Raw genomic sequence first — 12,370 nt, 5'->3', positions numbered from 1 at the left:
TATATATATATATATATATATATATATATATATATATATATATATATATATATATATATATATATATATATATATATTAGCGTGTCATAGTTTTCTATACTCATTAGTTCCTCATCTACCTCTGTTATCTTTTCTCTGTTGTCTTCCAATTTCTGTTTTTCTTTTTCTATTTTTTGTATTCTTTTTTCTAATTCATCTATTCTAGTTTCTAATGCTATTATCCTGATATTCATAGTAGAATCATTTATCTCTTCGTATTTTTCTTCTTTGTATATTTTTGTTTTAAATTCCTTGTTCTAATGCTATATATATATATATATATATATATATATATATATATATATATATATATATATATATATATATATCAAAGGCCTAGTGTATCTGTCAATTCCAAAATGGGCTCTATGTAATAGTAGGAGTTAAGCTATATATAATTACTAACTAATATATAAGTATTACCTATTACAGTAGTTTAGTTATCATTCTTATGAGGTTACTAACTAATTACATTATAACCTAACGGTGTAAAATATTCCTTTACATCACCAAAGCATATAATTTAAACTCAAGTAAATATACATACTGATTACTACAATAAAATTAAGTTATATGCAATGATGGTGCATATTATATTATCCAATATAGTTTAACCTATGACAATAAATTTAGTACCAATCTTACCAGGTTACCAAATAAGAATAATGTTTATCATGAAAGTTTACATGTAATTATCTTATTATATTATTACGGATACTACTTAAATTCAATACCTAGTGGGTAGGTTTTAGACAAATTTTCTTGGAAAAACATGAGAAAGAAGACTAACATTTGACTTGTAGGAAAATCTTGGGAGATGAAAGCGTAAATGTTGATACCATGTGGCGACAATGTCGCTGCCAACAGGTATTTCATGCCTTACATAATGTACTTGTCAAGACGGTTTGTTTTCTTTTCTTTATAGATAAGCAAATACTACTATCAATGTAGTTTTAAGGGTTCTTTAGTTCAGCCATCCATTTCCAGGGTAGTTCCACATCTGACTCGTTTCTTTAATCGAACGTTTTACCCTCTTATTCAGGCAATTCAAACATTAGAACAAAATTAATAAGTTAAAATATTTACATTGTTAGTGTAGTTTAATTTGCTATACATATTTTTAATTATTTTATAAATGGCTTGATTGTGTAATATATTTTTTAGTTGTCATTTACAGAAGTAAAAGGAAAAACAGGGAAAAGGTAGAGCCATATTGTTGTTTGAGGAAATTAAAGAGCTGCTCAACGTTTTTGTAACAGTGAGATTTCATCAGACTTTTAGTTGTAGGGTTGTTATAAAAGGTGGATAGAGGCACATCACTTCCACCATAGTACTTCAAATAGTTACTGCAGATCTATACATAAAAGTCTACTTATATATATACACTTAACACCAAGCTTACTCCATCTACCTTTAATCAATTAATATTGAAGCCTCACTTACGTATATCTAATGAATAAAGTTACTTGAGATGCGAGATATATAGGGGGATCCACACGTCCAAACATCTGGTTAAAGAGTCAATAGCTGATCATGATAGAAAGAAGCTAGAAACTACGAGTGAGGAAAGTAAGTCATTAATAGGGCCATATTCACCTTTTCATACCATGTGACCAAATTAAACGCTTTTAATTAAATGCAGAAATGCTGCCTCATTTATTTGACACCATATATTGAACAAGATTTTTATGTTCGTTAATGTTCGTCCCGAGCTGAAATTATATGTTGCCCTAGCTCCTTATACAGTTCACAGTTGTATGACCATTTAGCGAGATGTTTGTGCTTATGTTAAGCTGAAATTGGTCACTTAATACAAACGGTTACTAACCTTTTATAATAAAATTAAATGACACTAATCGTGTAAGAAATTTTTACACATAACATAAATTCGTTAAGAGAAAGCAACCCAAGAATAAATCTCCTTCATATATAATTGAGGGAACAACGATCTGAAGAAAGATGAATTCTCAACCACAAAACCCTTTCTATCAACACTTTATTCCGGCAAGTTAGATCCATGTTACCACTTATTGATAAAGGTATATTCACACATGAAAAATTATCAGCACTAATGAATGAGTTGTTTAAAAATAGGGCCATTTGTTGGCGATTGCGAGGACGATGAACAAATGATTGATATAGCATGTGCCCTTCACATGCCTGTGCTTTAAGCCTCTACTGTAGCTCTATTAACAGATCGTTTTGGGTGTCTCAGTTGTTTGTTTTTCCTGCTTTTATATTCACTTCGTTTGGCGAAAGAAGGAGGCTAAAAAAGAACAAGAGATATTTACTATTCTCATTTCACATTATAATTGATAATATATTCGATGCAATTCAACATAATCTAAGATCTAATTAACTCAAAATAATCATCAAACTCAGATTCTATAAAAATTCAAGTTTCATTTTAAAATAAAATTAGACAGTATAATTTATCATAAGTTTAATAAATTACCTTACTATGGGAGTCAATCAATTAGATGGACAGATGTTACAAATGTTGAGTTTATATATACATATATACACGGAGGAGCGAGAAGTGCAAATGAACAACAATAGTTTCTTGACATAAAATTAATCTCGTTTCACTACCGTTCAAACACGAACGTGATCAACACTAGTTACATATCAATTATGCCTCAGGGGATGGAAACTATCGAAATCGGAACACATAGGATGGTGTTGTCAATTGGATTGTTGCGCGCAGACAGCAAACAAGGAGCCGTCCCAAAGTTGGATATTGTCTCCGACACAAGTGTACACAGGGAAGCACGTAACAACTTCCTTCAAGAAGCATCGTGAATCCTTAAACTCATACTGTTTAACAGTTCACGTTAAAGTCTAGACCCTCAGCAAATAGTGTAGGGACATGCCTGCCACTGTGTCGTGGTTTACGCAAAAAGGAATTTGTCAGCGAGCCACAATGCCCGTTTTGAAATTTTCACGACTGAACACAATTGCAAGGGACAAACAACTTCACTACTTAACGTAAAAGCATGATGTTAACCATTACCCCGAGAGTCCAGAACTAAAGTGTTAGTTTTTTGGACTCAAACCACCAAAATAGATGAAAAAAACTATTGGTGACCTTTTTATGTATAGCGTTTGAATTTCATGCGCTAAACCTTACCGACACGTTTGTCGGTTAAGGTATAGCGCATGTAAATTGGTGGGTATGGCGCATTTATAAATGCGCTATACCCTCTAATTATTGTACCCCTTGCTCAGAATATTTGCTTATTTAAGGAGATTCATTCCTTCTTCAGAAATTCATTCCGAAAAATTCAGTCTTCAGCATCCTTTTTATTTTCCTTACTCATTCCGAAATATTTGTTTACTTACTGCATTTTGCCATAATGTCTGAAGAGCAAAAAATTAGGTTTGCATTATATTGGGGGGGGGGGGGGGAGGGGGGAGGGGGGTTGAGGTTGTCGTAGAGAATAACTCAGTACACAATAGTTGTTCTATAGAGTGTACTGTTAAGTTGCCACTCATATTAGAGTACGATAGATTGGTATCTTTGATATGTGAAAGAATGAATGTCAGTTCGCTTAATATTAATGTAACTGGAAGATATCCATATTCACTTACTCCGCAAGGGGTTGCTTGTTATGTTGAGTTTAACATTGAAGACGATGAAACTCTGAAAGATTTTTTGAGGACCTCGGATGAACACCGGAAACTTTTTGTGATAAAAATGCTAGAAATGTACATCAAGTCTGAAGACGTCCGCAATATTGACGTTCCACAAAATAGGGATAACCCTCAATCATCTAGTTGTATTTTTGGAGCAATTTTATTCGAACAGGTTCTGTTTGGAATAGCCTGACCAGATCTAAATTATCTTGATCAGTTGCCCAGTATGTCGGATGTGAATTCCCTCACATGGGATCTTGATGACATTCGGACAGCAATGTGGGATGAATCTAGACCAACGGAGCTGTCAAAGAATATGCTTTTTGATGGTAAAGCGCGCCTTAGCAGGGAGGTGCGAATACAGCATAAAATATTATCGTGAGATCGAGGTTCATGAGTTATCTACGCAAGTATATAAGTTTATTTGTCGTAGATGGTTTCAAGATTCTAGATGGATGCTGCGTGCGAGAAAGGTGAAAACAAATATGTGGATGGTGGAGAAATAAATTGACAGCCACATTTGTGATATGGACCCATTCGATGGGAATCATTTTAACTTGAATTTTGACTTGATTTCTCTTATCTTGATTCCACACATTGAATCGTCCATAAGGTACAAGATTAAAGAGTGTATAACATCTATCCACCAGGTATATGGTTGTACTATTACCAAAAGAAAGGCATTTCTCAGGCGTAAACGTGTGTTTGAGATTGTTTATAGTTTTTTGGATAAGTTATTTGTTGCTCTACCCAGGTACATGACTGCTTTGCAATACTTCAACCCCGGTATTATTGTTGAATGGAAGCTTAAGCGGAGTCCGAGAATACCAGAATACATATTCAGATATGTGTTTTGGTCATTCAAACCAACCATTGATGGTTTTATGAATTATCATCTAGTAATCTCCATAGATGGCACTTATGTCTATTGAAAGTATGATATTAAGATGTTGATTTCTATTGCAGTAGATGCTAATGGAAGCATATTTCCCACCGCATTTGCTATTTGTGCCAATGAAAGTCAAGAGACTTGGACATGGTTTTTGAACCACTTGAAGGAGCACATTGTCAGACAACGCGCAGGTATTTGTGTAATATCTTATCAACATGGTGGGATTTTAAGTTATGTACAGACTTTGGATGCATGGAAGGAACTATATGCCTACCACCATTCCAGCGGTCTTATCCGAACAAGATCTTACATGATTTAATGTGGATGGCCGCAACACATCATTAAGAGTGTAAATTCATGAGGCGAATGGAATTGATTAGGTATGAAGACCCAGGAGCTTATCGTTGGTTGATGCAACATGAGCTTTATAAGTGGACTTTTCATAAGGATGGTGGCAGAAGATGGGGAATATTGACTACAAACGAGTTAAAGTCTTTCAATGGGTTGTTAAAGTCTGCTCGTGGATTACCTGTCACTACCATGGTGCTGATGTCATTCAAGCAGATGGTGGAGAGGTTTGTTGAAAGATCCCAAAGTGCACCGTCCATTTTGGAAAGGGTTATTCAATTTATGCCACAACTGATGAAACTATTTGAGAAGTATAGGAAGCGAGCACAGTGGCATACATATTTGCAATATTGCAACGACTAAAATATTTTGGAAGTTCGCACTAGTTTGCATCAAAATCGCAGTAACAATACCCACACCATCAATGAATCCATCATATTATGTTCGGAAATGGTCGATCTATCACTTGCCAAGCTCGCATGCCATGAAGTGGTTTCAACATGCTGGTTTTGCTGCAAAGAGGTACATTGATAAAGAATATAGTGTTACTGCATACGTAAACACCTATAGCAGCCACTTCTAACCAGTGGGTGCTGAGCATTATTAGCCGTCGGAACCATTTAAAATGGTGCCCTGGTTATGGATGAACTGTCACACCATAATCAAGGGGAGGCTCCCTGGTGTATCTTATTCGTTGATGACATAGTTCTGATTGATGAGATGCGAGGTTGGAGGTATAGAGACAGGGCCTCGAGTCTAAGGGTTTCAAGTTTAGTAGGACTAAGATAGAGTACTTGGAGTGCAAGTTCAGTACTGAGTCGAGGGAAGTAGGCATGGACGTGAAGCTTGGATCACAGGTCATCCCCAAGAGAGGTAGTTTTAAGTACCTTGGGTCGGTTATACAGGGGGATAGAGAGATCGACGAGGACGTCACACATTGTATAGGGGTGGGGTGGATGAAATGGACGCTAGCATCTGGAGTCCTGTGTGACAAGAAAGTGCCACTGATACTCAAAGGTAAGTTTTATACAGTGGTGGTTAGACCGGTCATGTTGTATGTGGGAGAATGTTGGCCGGTTAAGAACTCTCATATCCAGAAGATGAAGTTAGCAGAGATGAGGATGTTGAGGTGGATGTGCAGGCACACTAGGATGGATAAGATTAGGAATGAAGATATTAGGGAGAAGGTAGGCGTGGCCCCTATGGATGACAAGATGCGGGAACCCAGGCTCAGATGGTTCGGACATGTGTAGAGGAGAAGCCTTGATGCTCCGGTGAGGAGGTGTGAGCGGTTGGCTATGGTGGGTACGAGAAGATGTAGAGGGCGGCCTAAGAAGTATTGGGGAGAGGTGATCAGGCAGGACATGGCACGACTGCAGATTTCCGAGGACAAGGCCCTTGATAGGAAGGTGTGGAGGTCAAGCATTAGGGTTGTAGGTTAGGAGGTAGTTGAGATTTTCTCTATATCGTACCAGGGGTGAGGCTGGTTTGATAGGTTTGATCTTAGTCGGCTAGTGGTTAATGTTGTGTCCACACTATCCTTTCTATTTTTCATAGTTCCGGGCCTTAATTACGAGTTATTGTTATTGCATGTCATCTATTTTATAATTTTTATGGTTTCTGTTGGCGATACTGATATTTCTTGTTTTCTTTCCGTCTTCCTGAGCTGAGGGTCTATCGGAAACAGCCTCTTTGCCCATCGGGGTAGGGGTAAGGTCTGCCCTTCCCAGACCCTACTTTGCGGGATTTTACTTGGTCGTTGTTGTTGTTTGTTGTTGGAACCATTTAAAATGGTGTGTAACAAGGATTATGTGTGTCGCCGTCAAGTACAAAAAAGAAGGCGGATACGGAACCAAATGGATATTAGTGATATCGTTTATGCGCATAAATGCGGTATATGTTCCCAAACAAGACACATTAATCGTAAATGTCCTTCAGCCGATTTGGGAAGCGGTGGTAATTCACCTCCCGGTGGCAGTTCATCTAATGTGCCCAATTTTCAAGGATAAACTTAGTAATTTGTTGCGGTATATTTTATTGTATTAAATGTCTGTAATGGTGTTGCTTGCATTATTTATTAAATAAAATTAAGTTTCCAATAGTCTTCAATCTAATTAACGATTAGCATTGAAGATTCAATACAATAATTAAAAATAACTTCAAGAAATAAATAACGATTTTCATTCACCATTATGTCACTATCTGACACTATTTCATAGTCATTGTCTTCATCTTCTTCGTCAACATCTTGTATGCATCCATCCGCACCGATGGCATCATAATCTAGGCCCCAGTTGACACACATTTCTCGTATTTCATCGCTATCATTAATAAGACCACTTTCTTGATTTCTACAACAATATGGGACTCCCACGTCCTACGTCTGCGGTAGAAACTTTGGTAGTCCATCCCACTCGACAATTGTTGGAAATACAGGATAATCAATGTCTCTATGCAAGTTTTCATTCTCTAATAAGTCCCAATACTGATCCTCCATCCATGCAGGTAGTTAAGATCATTTAGTGCATGATGAATGGCTAGTGCCTTTTTCATCTCTAAAATCTCCTTCATCAAATGCCGAATTATTTCTGGTTCATCTTTTTTTGTGTTTGTTTGGAATGTTGCAGACAATGCTTGTGGTACAACTAGCCCATGCCAATGTCGTAGTACTTCATAATCACACCTTTTTGAGTAAAGGAGAACCCATTGTAGTTTTTCACCCCAAATTCACATACCTCTAGGATTCGTAGAATGTGCTTCCCCCTTAATAATGTGCCTTGCAACTTTGAGATCAGTATGTATATTAATAGGCTTATTTTCCCAGGGAAGTAGCCATACACCAAATCAGTACAGCAACCTAGCATATTTTTTCCAAGGTAGGGATGGATTGTGTTATGACGTGTTCCATGTGAATCCGTTGAACTACCTTCACCTTTTTGCCTAATATCACTTATAGCTGCTTATAAAAATCCCGCGCATTTTGCATTATTATTTGTGGCTTAACCAAATAAAAAAAACAACTTTCCATAAATTTTTCAAGTTCAATCATTATTAGATGTCTAGACGCAATGACGTACCAAGGTGTTACTGCGACAAACGTGCAATTTCAAATCCATATTGGTCAACTTGCAATCTAGGTCGCAGATGTTGAATGTGTAAACAAGTTGTAAGTTATTATTATTGACATTTATGTTGTTTAATGGATTATTTATAACATGTTAATTAATAGTATTTTGTTGTCATTCTCATTTGTAGGACGAAAATCAATGTAATTTTATAGAATGATGTGATGAACCCGTTAACGAGCAATACTACAAATCATGTTTGCTAAACATTTGGAATCTGGCCGGTGAGTACGAACTTCAGATCTTGAAACTCCAAGTTGCGGCGGTGAAGGAGAAACTGAAAGAGACAGAAGAAGCAAAATAATCGGTTAGAAGAAAAATTTCAGTGGTTGAAGCAGAGAATAATGGGCGATAGTGAAAAACAGATGGCTATTTTAAGTGTAGTTTTTGTTTTTATGTTGTACGTCTCATGTATTATGTATATTTTTTAACGAATTTTAATTTATGTTAATCTGTCTTATTTTTTTGTCTTCTAGTTTTAAACTAATAAATAACCCAAAAAAATAAAAACATATGCGCTTATAATGTAAAACATCAATAATTTTACTATTAAATATTTAATGTCATATATACAAATCAAAGCATATCAATGCGTCCCACAGCTTGTATGCTTTAAAGCATTGGCTGCCTGAGGCACATACCATCCCCCCAGCTACACTATCGGGATCATCCTCATCATACTGCCTCTTTATCTGAGGATTCGATGCAGCATGATTGTCAAGAAGGTTAGCAGGCTCAGTAGAAGCGGCCATTGGGCCATCAGTAACCTACAAAATATTAAGATATTTTAGTATGTGAAATATAGAATACTAACATACATGTTAGTAAAAATAATTTAATGATCAAACCATGGTCTCAGTGAGCTCCTGAATAAGATCATCCATCCCCGACAAGCGAGTATCACACAATGTGGCCTCCTTGATGGGTGGTGACGAAATCATTAAATAAAATATAAAGAATTTAGATATTACCACTAATCTATAAGGTAAAAACAAATTATAGTAATAGTAATTCAAACAAACCTATGTTTGAGTAGGCACAGAATGCTCTGTGGGAACTCTAAGGTGCACTGGAGTAGATGTAGGCTATGACGTCTCCACCTGATATGATGTCTCCCTCTCTGTACCTGAAGTATCCTCAGCAGCCCTCGATGAAAAGCCATAACTCAGTCGTCTACCCCTATGCACCTCTCGTATCGGATGTCCTCAACCACCGTCAATGGCTCTAGACGACCAGGAAAATACTGATTCCAATCATATTGCATAATGGCGGTGCCCGCAATCAACACTGCAGCTGACGGGGTCAACTGTGAAGTCCCTGGTGACAGTTGAAGGCATGAGACACATACCAGTGCCTCATGCCTCCCAGCATATGGAACGTACCAACCACCATCGTGATGAATGGGATTCTGATCAGAAGGCGATCTACACGACGATACCAAACCATGTACTCATGATCTCCGTCAACACGGTCATGTGAAGGGTGTGGCGGAATCATGCCATATCTCTGATCCCAAACCTCTATCTGGGCCTCTAGCCAGGCCAAGTATGTCTGGTTGACCTTGCTAAGATCATCCCGCTCGTAATGTGTGGAATGCCAACTGGGCGGAATAGGTATAAGCTGGCGTCGACCAAACTGTTAAAGGACTCGATCGGCGGCATGATTCTCGACTATATCGAGACATATAAGTAGGACTGAAGATATCCACATAGCTCGACTGCGGGAGCAATAATCTGGCAATCCAGTAATGAGTTCGTCGTTGTATGGCCTCCATATGAACTATTTATTAAACACAAACATCGTGAGTAAACGTAAGACATATCAAGCATTATCAAACAAAATTTGCCGTACATTTACCTGAGCGCCTTCAAGTAAATCCAACAGATCCTTGTAATCAGGGAGATGATGTCGAGTCTCATCCTCACGAGCGCGACCTCGCCTATCTACCCACCTGCTAGCAAGTTATAGAAACGGTAGAGGTTGTCATGACCCAGAATTTCCACCCTCGGGACCGTGATGGTGCCTAACATTTCACTTGTTAAGCAAGCTAACGTTAGAATAGCTTTTAGACATTTTTAATAATTTAAAATCAAATGAAAACAATACTCTAAATAAACTGAAATAAAGTAAATAAACTAGAATAACAATGATATCTTGATATAATCCCAGAACTGGTGTCACAAGTGCACGAGCGATTAGAGTACTACAAATAAAAGTCTAAATGAAAGCATAACTATCTGAAGTATAGTAAACAGCTTGAGAGATATGAAAGAGGACTTTAGGATTGCAGACGTCGTGCAGTTGTACAAGTCTACATAAAGCAATCGATCCGAGCAATCTACTGACCGCCGCTGGGACCGGCTCCAAAATCTGCACAAGAAGTGCAGAGTATAGTATGAGTACAACCGACCCCTATGTTCTCTGTAAAGTGTTGAGCCTAACCTCATCAAAGTAGTGACGAGGCTAAGGCGGGTCACCTACAATAACCTTTGCGCAGTATAATCATAACAACAGGAAGGGAATCACAGGAAAGTACGTAACACTCTCGCGTCATACGGTTGCGTCCCGGAAGCAGGACCTTCCCTTTCGAAAGTAAGGTAGTTAACATATGAAAATAAACTTAATCCTCAAAATCAGTAAATCCAGAAACATCAGTCCTCAGAACCTCGTATGAAAATACTGAAAGCTAACACAATGCAACAATGAATACCAAACACACAATCCATTGCGGTGCGTAACCCGATCCCATCGTACAAACTCAATCCTCCCTTATTTCACCATATCAATATCAAGAATAACATGTAAATCCGTTGCGGTGCGAAACCCGATTCCACCATATAATCAGAATCAATATCATAATCCTCCTTTATTTCACCATATCAAAATCACATATAAAATCCGTTGCGGCATGCAACCCGATCCCACCATATCAATATCAATCCTCCCTTAATCCACCTATTGCGGCCTGCAACCCGATCTATAAGCAAAAAATCAATAAATGTAGTCAATTCAACAATTCAATTCATGAGAATTTCTACAATTAAAGAATATGAAAGCAAAGCCATAAAAGAACCTCGTACCAAATCAAGGAATGCTACAATTAATACAAAGCAACAAGACAAGCCAAATATATGACAATTAAAGTGTACAAGTAAGAAAAGTAAGGCAGGTATCAATTAATAATGGAATCATGGAAGAAATGAGTGATCTCGTCCAAGTCACACCTATATTTAAGGTTATGAAACTATTGATGCAATAGTAATACCCAACAAAGAGTCGGGGTCGATTTTCCACAGGGAGCTATGAATGGGACTTAGGGGTAGATATTAAAGTGTATGAGGTTGAATTATCTCAAATTGCACTTCCACAAACTTGAGTGTTTCAAGGTCTAGTTTAAACTAAGATTACCAACTAAGAATTGAAACTAGGAAATTATTTTTGTTGTTTTACAAATGATATAAAAGGCCTAGGGCTATGACCTTTACCTAGGTGTTTGCCTAACGGGTTGCAAACTTTAAAGATTGTTTTATCGGTCGGGGTGTATTATAGCTATCAACACTCAAGTACCCACTCAATATCTCTCGGTCGGAGAGTGATTTTGCCCAATTTGGCTTTCTCAAGTCCAAATGGATATTGAACAAAACGGTTGATAAACAGCTCAATTCGGGTTTTACTATCTCTAGGTTCAACCCTTTTATTGGGCTTATCATTCTCTCGATTGACCCAATGTCTTGTTAGCCAAGTTTTCCTATACTAAGTCTCTCTTTCTCAAGTAGAGACTAAGTCAAATAGGCGTAAACTAATGTTTGCAACCATTTATTCTACAATTAAAAGCAAGAACAAGGCTAAATAATAAACACCAACCATAAACAAATAATAAATCAAACACCCATTAGGATTATACTCTAGGGTTGGGTCACAACCCTAGTGAAAATCTAGCACTCATGCTTAAGATAGAAAAAATAGAAGAAGAAATGATAATTAAAATGATGAAATCCATATTCAAAAAGCTCAAAATAGCGAAAACTACTAAAGAGAATAAAGAAAACTGTCAATTGTAACAGCTGATGTCAAAACTTAACCTAAAAAAGTGAAACTCTTCTATTTATACAGGGCAGGAATTTTCGAACAAAAAAGCCCTTTCGGAGGTTCTGCGGTCGCACAATTCCATGTGCGATCCGCACTTTTCTTCAGTCTTGACAGGGTTGGAAATCTATGGCCACATAATTCTAGACTGCGGCTGCACTGTTCTCTTTCCGCGGTCCGCACTATAATGTTTGCGGCCGCACCTTGCTCTTCTGCGGTCCGCACAAATGTAAGTGCGGTTGCG

The sequence above is a fragment of the Nicotiana attenuata genome, unplaced genomic scaffold (genome assembly GCF_001879085.1).
Source record: "Nicotiana attenuata strain UT unplaced genomic scaffold, NIATTr2, whole genome shotgun sequence".
Lineage (NCBI taxonomy): Eukaryota > Viridiplantae > Streptophyta > Magnoliopsida > Solanales > Solanaceae > Nicotiana > Nicotiana attenuata.
This window is presented reverse-complemented; position numbering follows the sequence as displayed.